Below are 4589 nucleotides of genomic sequence, written 5' to 3' on the forward strand. Positions count from 1 at the left end.
CTGCGGAGGCCACCGTTTTCTGGGGGGGACAGGATGGAGATGCTGGGAGAGCTGGAAGGCCCCACTGTGAAGGAGCATTGGAGCTGTCCTGCCACCAGCTTGTGCCGCAGAGTGACAGCGAGCAGCATCCCCGTGAGATCGCTGCTTGTGAGGGACACCCAACAGGCAGCAGAAGCTGCCCTGGGGTCAGTCCCTTAAACTTCTATAGAGTTGAGTGAGTCCTTCCAGCAAGAGCACGTTCCCCTCCATCATCCCAGCCCTCACCACCCGGGAGGAGGCACCTGGGGGGTCCTTGGGCAGGACTTACCTTGCCTGGTGTCACCCAGCAATGAGTCCCTCAGCCAGTCGGAGGTGGCATCAGGGCTGCTTGGGTAACTGATAATCAGAACTGGATCAAAGCTCGGCTGAGGCTGGGATGGAGCCCTGACGGCTGGTGGAGATCAGGCTTTTGGGGGCCAGGAGGAGGGGACAGGGCGCCCGCATGGGGCTGAGCATCGCCTAGTGCCTTCTGCCCTCCTCCAGAGAGCGGGGCAGCCCGGAGCCGCTCACGGCAGAGCCCTCCTGGCTGGGGGGTTCAGGCTTCCCTCAAAAGCCCAGGTCTGGCCTTGCAGCTGGCCTCGCGGGGCCAGGGAATTTCAAGGAGGAAACAAATCCCAGCTGCTATTAAAAAAGGACATTTCCTGCAGCGGCGGCCTGCCTGGAGAGGGGAAAGGGCGCTGTGTTGTAACCGCAGGGAGGGCCAAGCTCTGACTCAGCCCGGCGCCGCCGGGGAGGCAGCTCACAGCCACCGAGCGCTCGCCTGCCTGCTCCCATCCTCCCGGCACCCACTGGCAGCGGCAGGGCGGGCGAGCAGGGGAAGCAGCTCCGCAGAGGCAAAGGCTGGAGGTGAGCAGCGGGTAGGAGCAAGGGCAATGGCAGGCAGTGCTGGTGTGACTAAGGAAGGAGCCGGGGCACCGTCCTGGGCGTGCACGCCATGCCCAGGGCACCCTCCGGAGAGCCTCGGCTGGGGGATGCGGTGGCAGCTGGTGGTCCCCCTGGCATCAGCAGGACCGTGAGTCCAGCCATGTTATTCTGGTTTCTTCTTCTGAAACCGCGTGGCGTGTTCGCACCCACACAAGCAAGGGGACGAGCAACCCGGGGCCAGAGCTCTCCTCCTGGCAGGCAGTGCTCGGGGGACACTGGTGTCCCCCAACACGGAAGTCCCCCAGCAGCAACATGGGTGCTAGGGAGCAGAGGGTGGCAGCCACACAGCATGCTGGTGGAAGCCTCCTTTCCTCAGGAAACCAGGATAAAACTGAGAGTGGAGACAAGGGGGAAAGGGCAGGCCCTGCAGCGCTGGCTTTTTTGCCCTATCTTGGGATGGGGAGGCTGCAATGGGGACATTGGAAGGAGGATGGGGGTGCTTCCCTCCCCCCGAGACCTCCCCTCGGGCAGGGGTGGGCGAGCCCCGGCAGATGTTTTGCTTCCAGCCCAGCAGGATGCGCAGCCTGGCGCATTCCTCCAGCCTTTCTCAGCATTTCTTCCCCCACCACCACCTCCCCAGGGGTGGCAGCTGAGGTCTCGCGGCCTCACGCTACGGGGGCAGAGAAGGCTCCATCCCAGCTTTTCCCATCAGGGCCAGGGCGGTGGCAAGGAGAGGACAGGGGCCATCCCTGGGCCCCACTGCAGGACTCCCCGCCCATGAGGGGACGTGCCAGCCACCCACCAGGAGAGGGGAACATGCCCCGCACCCTTGGGCTTTGGGCACACATGGCTTTGAGCTGTGGGGATTTTGAGCAATCAAAGGGAGTGGCTATCATAGGGTTTCTTGTGTGCACAGAGCTGTTGGCATTGCTGTCCTCAGTCCCATGGGGTGCTTGGCACTCAGGGGGGCCCATAGCAGCTGCCCCGGAAGGGACCCAAGAGCTCAGGGCTCCACACCACCACGCTGACTGCCACCCTCTGTCTCTTACAGGCTTAGCCATGGGAGTCCCTGGGGACATCAAGGCTGTCGAAGGCACATGACGACTGTACAGTCCCAAAAACATGGCCAACAGCGAGAGACGGGCAGAGCCGGCATGCCAGCACGCTACCAGCGTGGGCACCACCATGTGCCCTTTCCCTGGGCACAGGTAGCTGCACACTGTGGGCAAACCTGCCCCTGTTCCCTATTGCCCAGCTGTGCAAAGGGGGGGCTGGCTCCCAGGGCACGCTGCAGTGCCACACATCACTCCTTGCTGAAAGCACGGTGGCTCCTTCCCAGGGGTGTGCATGGGGCCAGGGCGCTGCCCGGCAGGGCCGGCAGCGGGGCAGAGGCTCTGCAAAGGCGTGGGGTGACACGAGGGTCCCTGTGGCTGTTCCCACACTTGGCTGGGGCTCAGGGCTGGCCCAGCCATGGCTGGTGTGGAGATAACCCTGCGCCAGCCAAGGCTGCTCCCAAACCTCCTTCCTGACTGACGGATACTGCAAGCCTGGGGCACCACGGGGCTCTTTTCCGCAGTCTTTCCTACCAAGAACTGGGGGCAGCAGATGGGGGAGCCCAGCACATTGCACAGGGTGATTTCTGCCCCAGTTCCCAGCTGGGCGCACCCACCCGCGGGGGCCGGTGCTGGACGCAGGGGCTCACGCCAGAGATGCGCCATCTGCTTCTCGTCAGGCTGCTGGGAGCGCCGCAGCTGCCGGGGCCCAGCAGTGGGACGCGGTTGTGATAGATGGTCTGTTTATCACGTTTCAGCTCTGCTCAGGATGTTAGTGTTCGCCTGCGAAAGACATTTTTCAGTTTGGCTGCTCCCTCCATCCTCCCTCTCCTCCTGCTTCCCCCTGGATCCTCGCCCTTGGGTCCGGATGGGTTTCAGCCCGTCCGGACCTGAGGGCGAAGGTCCAGGGGGCATCCCTCCCGCAGCCCCTGGTCCTTGCCCATGGGAAGGGCTGGGCTCAGCCCTGCCACTCTGGGAATGGATTGGGACGATGTCTGAGCTCGGGAAGCCAAGACTGAAGCCTTCCCACAGGTGCTGGCCAGCTGCAGGCTCTCCTCTGATGGGGATTGGGACAGGGGTGGGGAGGGACAGTAGGAGCTTTCACACGCTCCTCATTGCCTGGGGCTGGGAAGAGGCAGAGAACAGGGATGGAAGAGCTTTTTGATACCCATGGCCCCATACCATCCTGGGGGGTCCTGGCCCCACTGAGTGGCAGCCCTGGGGGAACTCCTGTCACCCTCACCCTCTTGCCCAGCCCCGCACCGGCTCTTGGGGGGGGGTGCACGGATTTGGAGGCAGCCCCCCCCCCATCTGTCCCTATCCCTGTCTGGCCCTGCAGAGCTGGAGCCAGGCTGAGCTAACAAGTGCGGGTCTGTTCTGCCATTGTGTTGGGACTGGGCATGGGGGACACAGACACACAGCTCTGGAGGGGGGACCTCTTTGCCTGCACCCAGCCGGGCAGGCAGACACACAGCCTTGCTGTGGCACGACCCATGGATGCACGCCAGCCGCAGTGAGGGCGACCGCGGGCTCCTCCATGTCTCCCAGCCCAAGGTGCAGTGCTGCATCTCTGGTCAATTGGGAGTCTGAGATGAAGCACTGTAGCTCGGGAAGGGAGGAACTGTGCACCCTGGGGACCTCCGGGACCCCCTACCCGCTGGGACAAGTGACACAAGGAGAGCTGAACCCTGGCTGTGGGAAAGGGCTCACCCCAAAGCTCCAGATCCCTGCAGAGAGCAAGGGGGAGAGGAGGGTGGGGAGGTTTCTCCTTGCAGCAGAGGGACCCCTGTGTCTGCTTGGGATCCCCGGCCTGGCACTGGGCAGCAGCCAGAGGGGTTGCACAGAAATGTAGGAGGCTTGTGTGGCAGGGGGACAGCAGGGATGCGGCAGCAGCACCCCCCATCAGCCACACATGGAGCCTGGCCGGCGGCGCTGGAGCCTGGCCGGCGGCGAGGATGTGCGGGGCTGGCAGAGAGCCTGGGTCGCCGTGCCCTCAGGGTCCAGTTTTCCCAGGAATCCCTTAGGCGCTACATTGGGGATTCCTGGAAATACTGTTCTTGGGGCCACGGCTTGGCGGCTGGAGACAGCCTGTCCCGTGGGGAGCCACAGCCTGCAGACGAGCTGGTGACCAAGGTATGGGACCGCTTGGGGGGGGGCTGCGAGCAGGAGGGGATCCCCTGGCTACCCTGAAGGTGGGGAGGTGGGCAACGCAGCCCACGCAGCCCCAGCTGCCCCATGCCAAGGGACGATGGATGTCCTTGTGGGTCACCGCTCCTGCATTGCACATGCCACCTAGCCACCCTGGGGTCAATAAAGGTCTCGACTCCCGAGTGACTCTGTCCTGGCCGGTCCTTTGGGGCTGGGAGCAGGGTGGGAGTCTACGGTCTGGTGCCAGCACAGAGGGACAAGAGCCACCCGTGGAACACAGCCCTGGGGGATGCTCTCTCCCTCCTGCTCTGTTCCCCTCTGTGTCCCCACAGATCCTGGTCCTGCCACGCTCCTGCAAAGGGAACCAACGCACTGTCCCTGTCCCTGCTGCTATCAGGCAGCGCGAGCATCCCGGGTAGCGGCTGCCTCAACTGGCAGCTGGGATCTCTCCCTGCAGCTTCCCGGGCACTCAGGTCCACCCCACAT

This window comes from Pygoscelis adeliae, unplaced genomic scaffold, assembly GCF_000699105.1.
Source record: "Pygoscelis adeliae isolate BGI_AS28 unplaced genomic scaffold, ASM69910v1 Scaffold42, whole genome shotgun sequence".
Lineage (NCBI taxonomy): Eukaryota > Metazoa > Chordata > Aves > Sphenisciformes > Spheniscidae > Pygoscelis > Pygoscelis adeliae.